Genomic DNA, 10,904 nt, shown 5'->3' with positions numbered 1-10,904 from the left:
ACAAATCCGAAGTTGCTTCTTGCTTCAAGAAGTTTGCCAAGAGAGCACAAAATGAATTTGAAGTGAAGCTCAAGAAGATAAGAAGTGACAATGGGAAAGAATTTGACAACACAAACATAGAAGCTTATTGTGATGAAGTTGGAATCAAACATGAAGTCTCCGCAATATATACTCCTCAACAAAATGGTGTAGTTGAGAGGAAGAACCGGACATTGATCACTCTTGCAAGAACAATGCTTGATGAGTATAACACCCCCGAAGCTCTATGGGTGGAAGCAATCAACACCGCATGCTATGCATCAAACCACCTATTTCTTCAAAAGTTCCTTGGTAAGACACCTTATGAGTTGCTCAATGGGAAGAAGCCGGACGTCTCCTTCTTTAGGGTGTTTGGTTGCAAATGCTACATCTACAAGAAGCGGCAACACCTAGGGAAGTTCCAAAGATGTTGTGATATTGGTTTTCTTGTTGGTTACTCATCAAAATCCAAAGCATATAGAGTATTTAATCATGCCACCGGCTTGGTTGAAGAAACATATGATGTGGAATTTGATGAATCTAACGGCTCCCAAGGAGCACATGAGAATCTTGATGACATAGGTGATGAACCATTGAGGGAGGCTATGAAGAACATTCCGGTTGGAGACATCAAGCCTAAAGATGATGAAGATGATATACAAGTGATTGATCCACCTTCTTCATCAAGTGTGCCACAAGATGATGACAAAGATGAGAGAGTAGAAAATGAAGATACCCATGTCTCCCATGAACAAATGGTGGTACAAGCACAAGATGTTGATGCTCCACAACCTCCCCCTCAAGTGGTCAATAGAAGAAATACACCCCTACTTCAAGATCATCCACAAGATCTCATCATAGGGAGTCCATCAAAGGGTGTAATGACTCGATCTAAAAAACTTGCTTCATTTATTGCTCATCACTCTTTTATCTCTTGCTTTGAGCCTACTAAGATAGAGGAAGCTCTTCAACATCCGGATAGGATCAATGCCATGTATGAAGAGTTAAACAACTTCACCCGCAATGAAGTTTGGACTTTTGAAGAGCGGCCAAAAGGTGCAAGAGTCATTAGAATAAAGTGGGTGTTCCAAAACAAGCAAGATGATCAAGGTGTCATTGTGAGGAACAAGGCAAGACTAGTTGCAAAGGGGTTCTCTCAAGTTGAAGGTTTGGATTTTAGAGAGACTTTTGCCCCGGTTGCAAGATTAGAAGCCATCCGTATCCTCCTTGCATATGCATCACATCATGAAATAAAACTTTATCAAATGGATGTGAAAAGTGCATTTTTAAATGGCTTTATTAATAAACTAGTCTATGTTGATCAACCTCTCGGGTTTGAAGACCCTAGATATCCTAATCATGTTTATAGGTTGTCCAAGGCATTATATGGGCTTAAGCAAGCCCCAAGAGCTTGGTATGAGCGCCTTCGGGACTTCCTCATTGAGAAGGGCTTCACCATTGGGAAGGTCGACACCACACTATTCACCAAGAAGCTTGATGGGCATATCTTCATTTGTCAAGTGTATGTTGATGATATCATCTTTGCATCATCAAATGAAGATCCATGCAAAGAATTTGGTGAATTGATGTCGAAGGAGTTCGAGATGTCAATGATTAGAGAGCTTACATTCTTTCTTGGTTTTCAAGTCAAGCAAATGAGAGAAGGGATTTTCATCTCTCAAGAGAAATATACTAATGATCTTCTCAAGAGATTCAAGATGGATGAATGTAAGCCAATCAAGACTCCAATGCCAACCAATGGACATCTCGACCTAGATGAGGGAGGTAACCCGGTTGATCAAACTCTCTACCACTCTATGATTGGTAGCTTGTTGTATTTGACCGCATCTAGGCCCGACATCATGTTTAGTGTGTGTATGTGTGCTTGGTTTCAAGCTAATCCTAAGGAAACTCATTTAATTGCCGTAAAAAGAATCCTTAGGTATCTTAAGCACACACCAAGCATTGGCCTTTGGTATCCCAAAGGAGCTAGATTTGAATTAATTGGCTATTCTGATTCGGATTATGCCGGATGCAAAGTTGATAGAAAAAGCACATCTGGAGGGTGCCATTTGCTTGGTAGATCACTTGTGTCTTGGTCCTCCAAGAAGCAAAATAGTGTGGCTTTGTCCACCGCCGAAGCAGAATACATTGCCGCGGGTGCTTGTTGTGCACAAATTCTTTACAAGAAACAAACTTTGCTAGACTATGGTGTAGTTCTAGATAAAGTACCTCTTTTGTGCAACAATGAAAGTACGGTAAAACTTGCAAATAATCGGGTTCAACACTCTCGCACCAAGCACATAGATATCCGCCATCACTTTCTTAGAGATCATGTTGCTAAAAATGATATATCACTAGAAAGTGTAAGGACCGAGGATCAATTGGCGGATATCTTCACTAAATTGCTAGATGAGGCAACATTTTGTAGATTGCGGAATGAACTAAATATGCTTGATTTTAGTAACTTCACTAAAAATTAAGCTTGTGTTGTCCCTTGCATTGAATTATAATATACAACATGTTTAATGCTTCATAATGCATATAGGGCTTGTCTAACATGGTTAAGATAACCGCCGAAAAGCGTGTGAAGAAGCTTAACCTTGGATCAAACTTGACAAGCAACTAGATTTACTTTCAAGTATTGCATTGCATATGCATGATTGTTGTTTGTCGTTTGTCTTCAAATTGCCCTTTTATTGCCTATTTTCTTAAAAAGAATTATAGCCTAAGGCAAAATATTTTGAAAAACTTGAGGGTTTGAGAGAGGTCACTTACATCAGTCCCAATTGGTGTTTATTTGGATCTTATTGGAATTGGGACTTGATTGGGAACAGGCAGCGCGAAGGACTTTAAAGATTCGCTGAAGAAGGAGTGACTGGACGCTGCATCGGACTCTGATGTCCAGCGTTCGGTCAGTTCACAGGAGGTGAACCTACTGCCGAAGGAGTGACCAGACGCTGAAACAGTGTTTTTCTAGCGTCCGGTCAGAAGGAGCTTCAGCGTCCAGTCGATGATGAAGACGTCAATGCTAGGTGACCAGACTCTGGCTACGTCCGGTCAGTGTCCACCGGACGCGTCCGGTCATGATTCCAGAGGATTTGGACCTCTCTGGAATTGACCGGACGCTGGGTGGTAGCGTCCGGTCGCTACCACCGGAGCGTCCGGTAGTATAAAATGTGCGGCTTACGATTTCTTTTCTCTATTTCCTTATCCGAGTTGTGGGGGGTCACCTTATAACCTAATCTACGCTCCGTCTTACCCTACCCCGCCTCCACGCCACGCCGTCATCGCCGCTCCCGTGCCTCCACGCCGCTGTCCCTGCCCTAGCCGCCAACTCACCGGATTCGCCGCCTGAGCTCCATGCCGCCGCTTGCCCGCGCGCCACCGCAGCCACCGTGTAGCCCTGCTCCACGCCGCGCTTTTCTTCCCGCGCTAGCCCATGCACCGCCGCCGCTCGCCTGCGCGCCGTCGCCTCTCCCACGCGCCTTCGTTCCCTACGTCGTCGCTGCCCCACGCACTCCACTGCACCAGCGCCGTCGTGAGCTCACCCCTACCCTAGCCACCATGAGCTCGCCCCTACCCTAGCCACCACGAGCCCGTGCCCCAGTCTACGCCGCCGAGATCCTCTACAGCAGTGCCGCCCTAGACCTAGCTCAGCACCCACATTGCAAGCGCTGCAGTGCCCTAGCACCCATTGCAATCTAGGGCCATCGATTCACCGTATCGGATCGTCGATCCACCACTGCAAACCCTAGCCTCGCGATTCGGTGGTTCCCCATGTGTCATCTCTTTTCTCCTCGGGTCACTGGTTCGTCAGGTAGAAAGCCTGTCGTTTCAATTTCGTATCTAAATTGCTTGCTTCCTAGGGTTTCGCATCTATTAGATACATTGTATTTATTTGTATATCCTATCTATTCCATCATGCAGCGAGTCGGTGCTATTGAGATCGTGTGGCAGTTATCAGTTAACTCGGGGCCAAGCTCGCGAGTACGGATCGAGGCCAAGCCTCGGAAGCGACAGATTGACAGTTGTTCTTTGTCAGCGGCAGTTTTTCTTCAGATTATCAGATGGCTCGCGTGAAGAATGTCGATGGTGGTCCGGGTGATGAGGATCGGAGGCCCCCGGCTCGCTAGCCTACAGATCCTAAAGGCAAAGCAACAAAGAAGCTAGCAACCTGGAAGCGAAAATATCTAGATGTGGAGACAACCAGAGTAGCTGCAGTTGCAGAGGCCGCAGAGCATGCCGAGAGAGGAGGTACTCGCAGTGGAGTTGTTATTGCAGATCATCTGTCACCAGAAGCGCAGGGTAGACTTGAGCGTATTGAGCGTCTTCATGGTGGTCCACCTGGGACTATCATGATGTAAGGACGACGTCTTGCCATTGAGGAGCCTCTGTCTCAGGGGGAGTCACAGCAGGAGCCACAGCAGCCCCCACCAGCAGAGCCGATAGAGCAGACTTAGGAGGGCTAGTAGGCCGAGGAGACAGAGCAGGCACCTCAGCGACAGCTTTGCCGCTCTGGTCATACCCGTGCCCTAGTTTCACCGAGGCCAGCCACTCAGCGGAGGGGTTCTCGTCCACCACCTCGACCACAGGGTCCACCTCCAGTGACCCATCTTGACCTGAGGGCCGCCATGGCCAAGCAGGTGCAGCAGTTGAGGTTTGTTAACTTTGAGGTATGGTTTCCACCCAGGAGGGATGAGAGAGCATCAAAGGCATTCTATACACCCCTGCAGGAGGACTTCTACAATGCCTATCCGAACAGTGGAGCAGTCTTCAGACCACAGAGAGTATGTAGCATTGAGTCTATTGTTGCAGCAGCTGGAGAGCACATTCGCCCTTACCTTGCATATCTACCAGGGCTGACAGATCTGATTGGACGGACTGGATTATATGTTCCATCTTGGGTTCGGCAGTTCTATGCTTCTCTCTTTATTGACCCGCACCATCACTTTATTCACTTTGCATTCGGTGGGAGAGACTATCGATTGACGAGCACCAGGGCCAGGGAGATTCTTAGGCTTCAGGAGCAGCCAGTCAGGCTCCATGAGGTGTGCTATGGACAGACTGCACCCCCCAGACATCCTCATGGTGGCTTGGTATCCCCTATAGACTTGGTGCGTCACTACTTCACTGAGCCTTTTGGCGAGGGTTCGAGGAGGAACCCCAATGATCTCACGCCCACTGCTCGCGTGCTTGAGGCAGTTATGAGGAGGACTTTACTCCCGAGGATGGGATACAGAGAGGAATTGACTCAGATTCAGCTTTGGCTTATCAACTCTCTGATGCAGCAGATAGTCTTCGACATCTAGGATCTCCTTCTGTCAGTGATGGAGGACACTATAGCTGAGGGCTTCAAAGGTCACAGGCAGCTACCCTATGCTCACTAGGTCACTTTTCTTATCCATAGAGCAGTGTCAGTGAAGTCGCTTGAGATGATTGCTGAGTACAGTGGTGCCACGACAGAGTTCCCTACCTATAACCTGTCTTTGATGATCTGGCACAGTACACCACAGGCACCGAGTCAGCCACACTGTCGTCCAGAGGTGCCCGAGTCTGCAGCCCAGCAGGATGATATCATCAGGGGTATTGTAGCTACAGAGGAGGAGCTTGCTTAGCAGGAGGGGTTGGTCACTAGCGAGCCCAGTGACAGTTCTGATGATGATTACCAGCCCATTCCATAGATGCCTCCATGACGACATGATGTTGAGGCCGACAGCTCCAATTCAGCGCCACTTGCCACGTAGACTGACCTTGCTCTTCTTGCGATACTTGAGCGGATGAGGCAGGACTAGGCCAGATAGGCTCAGGAGACAGCTGCTACACTTGCACAGTTCCAGACTCGGTAGGATGAGTTCCAGCACCAGCAGCTTGTTATTCAGCAGCAGACCCAAGCACTATAGCAGCAATAGCAGGCTATGCATCAGCGGCAGATACTCATGCAGTAGCAGCTTCTCGGGTTCATGCAGCATGTAGTGTAGGCTATTGGGGCCCCACAGCCACAGACTACGCCCTAGCTTGGTTAGCCTGCCACCACTTCCATGACTCCAACGTTACAGCCTAGTGGGCTTCAGAGTCAGGGACAGCCACCAGCACAGTATGCTTCTCCTATAGAGCAGGTATCCTAGTGGTTTGCTACGTTAGTGCCAGCCCCACAGTTCACACCATTTCGTATGGGCTTCATACCGGCTGAGACATCATCGCTGCTAGAGCCAGAGACCATAGTGTCCAGGAGCCTTGGTGCTTCCTTCAGTGAGTTGACAGGGTAGCCCACTCCTCCATACTTGCATGTTCTAGGACCTTCTATGGCTGCACCTATCACAACGACGACAGAGACGCTCCCCTCTTCAGTGGCATCATCTAAGCTAGCTGCTTCAGTTATACCATCTCAGCCTACAACAGCACTAGTTCTTGATTCGACCTAGACTGCTTCAGCGTCAGTACCAGCTACAGAGGGTTAGATAGCTCAGAGCTCCGGATCAGACGATGATGGCACCCAGTTCCACCTTGCTCCTCATACCTCAACGCTTGGCTCGTCCGCTGCAGCCCCGCCGATCGACCCGTAGGTTTTGGTGTTTGACGTCAAAGGGGGAGAGGGTTCGAGTATGTTAGGCTTAGGGGGAGCTACTTATCTAGGGGGAGCTTAGTTATTATATTAGCTTATCTATTTACATTTGGAGTTTCTATTTGTGAGATACACTATTATGCTTTTGTGTGTGTGATACATTATGCATTCATGTTTACTATTATATCTATGTGATAGTGATATCTACGTGATTGTGATATATGACATGTGTGCTCTCTACTTTGAATTCTTTATATGTCATATCACTTGTGTTTTGCTCATTTGCCTTTGCTTCCGCGTTTTACTCCAATGCAAATGAGCTTTATTACTTGTACTCATGCTTATTTCATATCTTTTGAGTACATCGTGATGGCTTGGGTCATATAAGCTTGTCTAACACCTTTGTTCTTATTGCCTAAAGCTTATATGATCCAAGCATGTTAAAAACCTCACCTCTTTCACATACTCGAGGTAGTATTGTCATCAATCATCAAAAAGGGGGAGATTGAAAGCATCTAGGCCCCTAGTTGGGTTTCGGTGATTAATGACAATACGTGATTACTGTGACTAACGTGTGTTTTGCAGAAACAATTGAGTTAGGTCACGGAAATGGAGATCGATTGGGCAATCATGGTTGTCATGCCCCCACGATGGAAATCATTTCGGTTTTCAAAGGATGGACGACAAGGTTAAGGATGGACTAGTTCTAAGTGTCGATTGGAGTTGGAGAGACACTTAGAGTAGTTTAAGACTTTGTTTTTCCTTTGGCCGTACTATTAAGGGGGTATGAATGGGTAGCTTGACCTAGGTGAGTCTAGTGAGTTAGGTGTGGTGCACATTTGTTAAAACTAGCACTAGGTAGCTCCAAAACAGCCCTATGACCCAATGGAGCAAACTTCATTCACATATGTTCGAGAGTTGGAAGCGAATGGAGGGTCAAATACTGACCGGACGCTGGCTCCGGTGTGACCGAACACTGGCTTAGGGTCCGGTCAGTTCATTTGACCAAGGTGATTACATCTGGTTTGACCGGATGCTACGTGGTCATGGTACCGGACGCTGAGGGCCAGCGTCCGGTCGACTCTAGTAAGGTTCCAGAGAGGGAAAATCACGACTGGACACGTCTTGTCAGTGCTGACCGGACGCTGGCTAGCGTCCGGTCATACTGTAAACACTGGAGTTCGGGGTATACTGATCGGAGTGTCCGGCCAACATGACCGAAGCATCCGGTCAGCCTACAGAGGCACATAACGGTTCATTTTTCAGCCGGTGTTATAAATACCACCTCCACTCGTGTGTGGGGGCACTTTTGCTCATTCCAACAGCTGAGAAACACCTTAGAGAGTGCCAAGAAGAGCAAGGTTCTAGTGAGGTGATTGAGATTTGAGAATCCCAAAGAGAGCCCTCATTAGTGAAGATCAAGAGTAGCAAAGTGTGCATCCACCTTCTCATTAGGCTTGCCGTGGTCAAGTGAGAGTTCGTGCTTGTTACTCTTGGTGATCGCCATCACCTAGACGGCTTGGTGGTGATTGGGAGCTTGGTGATCATCTGGAGAGCTTGTGGATGACCCAACTCACATTGTGAGCGGTTGTGGGTGATTCACCACGATGGAGTGTCGAAGAATCAACCCATAGAGAGCACTTGATCCTTGCGTGGATCAAGGGGGAGCAACACCCTTGTGCGGGTGGTTCAACGAGGACTAGTGGGGAGTGGCGACTCTCCGATACCTCGGCAAAACATTGCCGCGTTCCTCCCTCTCTATTTACTTTGAGCATTTACTTTGAGCAATTCATTTTATGTCTTTACATTCTTAGAATTTCCATGCTAGAGTAGGATTGGAACTTAGGTTGCAAGTCTTTTGTGCGGTAGAACAATTAGGAACACTTTCTAGGCACAAGGGGTTAATTGGGCTAACCATAGGATTTAATTATTGAAAGAAATTTAGAATTAGCCCAATTCACCCCCCCTCTTGGGCATCTTGATCCTTTCACCCTTGATTCAAATTTTGTACCTATTGCTTGCTTCTTAGGGGTTTGTATCTCTAGATGTATATTGAAATTATTCATATATCCAATCTATTCTATCGTGTAGCGAGTCGGTGTTTCTGAGGTCACTTTGGCAGTTGTCAATCAACTCGGGGCCAAGCTCCTGAGTACAGATCGAGGCCAAGCCTTAGAAGTGACAGTTGGCAGTTGATTCTTGTCAGTGGTAGTTGTTCTTTCTAGCTCCATCAATGGCATGTGTGAAGAATGCCGGAGGTGGTCCAGGTGATGAGGATCCGAGGCCTCCACCTCACTTGCCTACTGAGGTGAAAGGCAAGGGGACAAAGAAGACAACATCTAAGAAGCCAAAGTTTGCAGATGCTGATATAGCGAGAGCAGCAGCAGTAGCAGCCGTCGTAGAGCATGTAGAGAGAGGAGGTGCTCGGAGTGGTGTTGTCATTGCAGATCAACTTTCACCAGCACAGAGGGCAGCCATTGAGCAGGTTGAGCGTTGTCATGGTAGTCTAGCTGGGACTATCATGCTTGAGGGACGATGTGTTGTTTTGGAGGAGACTTAGCCTTAGGGGGAGCCATAGCAGCAGTCACAGCCACCAGTGCAGTTAGAGGGTGCTGAGTAGACTTAGGAGGGAGAGCAGACAAAGGATACAGAGCAGGCATCTCAGCCACAGCTTCGTGGCTCTAGTCGTACATGTACCCAGGTGACACCGAGGCCATAGACACAGAGGAGGGGTTCTCGTCTGCCTCCTAGACTATAGGGTCCGCCTCCAGTGACTCACCTGGACTTGAGGGCCACCACGGCCAAGCAGGTGCAGTAGCTCAGATTTGTTTAGTTCGAGAACTAGTTCCTACCGAGGAGGGACGAGCGTGCTTTAGAGGGTTTCTATACACCACTACAGGAGGACTTCTATAATGCTTATTTGAATAGTGGTGTGGCTTTCATATCTCAGAGAGTATGCTCTATTGAGGCCATTGTAGCAGCAGCTGGAGAGAAGATCCGTTCTCACCTCTCTTACTTGCCAGGGCTGACAGACTTACTTGGATGGATAGGCAGATATGTTCTATCTTGGGTCCGTGAGTTCTATGCTACACTTTGGATTGACCTGGGGCATAGATTCATTCACTTTGCTTTTAGAGGCCATGACTACAGGCTGATGAGCTTCAGGGCTAGAGAGATACTCAGGCTTCATGAGTCACCCATCTGCCTACATGAGGTTTGCTATGGTCATATAGAGCCTCCTAGACGCCCTCATGGCAGTCTCGTGCCTCCCACAGATCTCATCCGACCTTGCTTCATAGAGCCATTCGGCGAGGGGTCGAGTAGGACACCTAGGGATCTTACTCCTACAGCTAGACTGCTTGATGCTATCATGAAGAGGACCCTGCTACCGAGGATGGGATATCGCAAGGGATTGACTCGCATATAGTTGTGGCTACTGAACTCCCTGATCCAGTAGATTGTATTTGATGTATAGGATGTCATTCTTTCTGAGATGGAGGATACACTTGCAAAGGGATTCAGAGGACATAGACAGCTGCTGTATGCTCACTAGATCACATTTCTGATTCATAGGGTAGTCATAGTGAGACCTCCTGAGATGTTGGCAGAGTATTCTAGTGCTACTACAGAGTTTCCAGCATATAACATGACTTAGATGCTCCACCATAGTGTAGCCAACCACACCGTCGCCCAGAGGTGCCAGAGTCTACAGCCCAGTAGGATGAGACTATCAGGGGCATTGCAATGATAAAGGAGGAGCTAGATGCACAACAGGAGGGTATGGTTTAGAGTGATCCTAGTGACAGCTCAGATGATGACTACCAGGATATCCCTCAGATGCCTCCACGACAATATGACGGTGAGGCCAGTGGCTCTAGCTCAGCTCCACTAGCACTGCAGACAGACCCAGCTCTTCTTGCTATACTTGAGCGGATGAGGCAAGATCAGGCTCACTAGGCCCAGAAGACAGCAACTGCTCTAGCATAGGTTCAGACTAGATAGGATGAGTTCCAGCGACAGCAGTAGGCCATCCAGCAGCAGCAGCTCCTTATTCAGCAACGGTTACTTGGGTTTATGCAGCATGTTGTTACTGCTATTGGAGCTCCACCACCACAACTTACACATCAGCTCGGCCAGCCTGCCACCACTTCACAAACTCTAGTTGTATATCCCAGTGGGCTTCAGAGTCAGGGACAACCAGTTTCACATTTTGCTTCACCGACAGAGCAGCTGTCCTAGTGGTTTGCCTCGCCTTGACAGCCCAACGTCTTTCCTTCACACCTTTGCATACAGGCTTCACACCGGCTCAGACCTCGTCGAT

Source organism: Miscanthus floridulus, chromosome 14, assembly GCF_019320115.1.
Source record: "Miscanthus floridulus cultivar M001 chromosome 14, ASM1932011v1, whole genome shotgun sequence".
Taxonomy (NCBI): domain Eukaryota; kingdom Viridiplantae; phylum Streptophyta; class Magnoliopsida; order Poales; family Poaceae; genus Miscanthus; species Miscanthus floridulus.
This window is presented reverse-complemented; position numbering follows the sequence as displayed.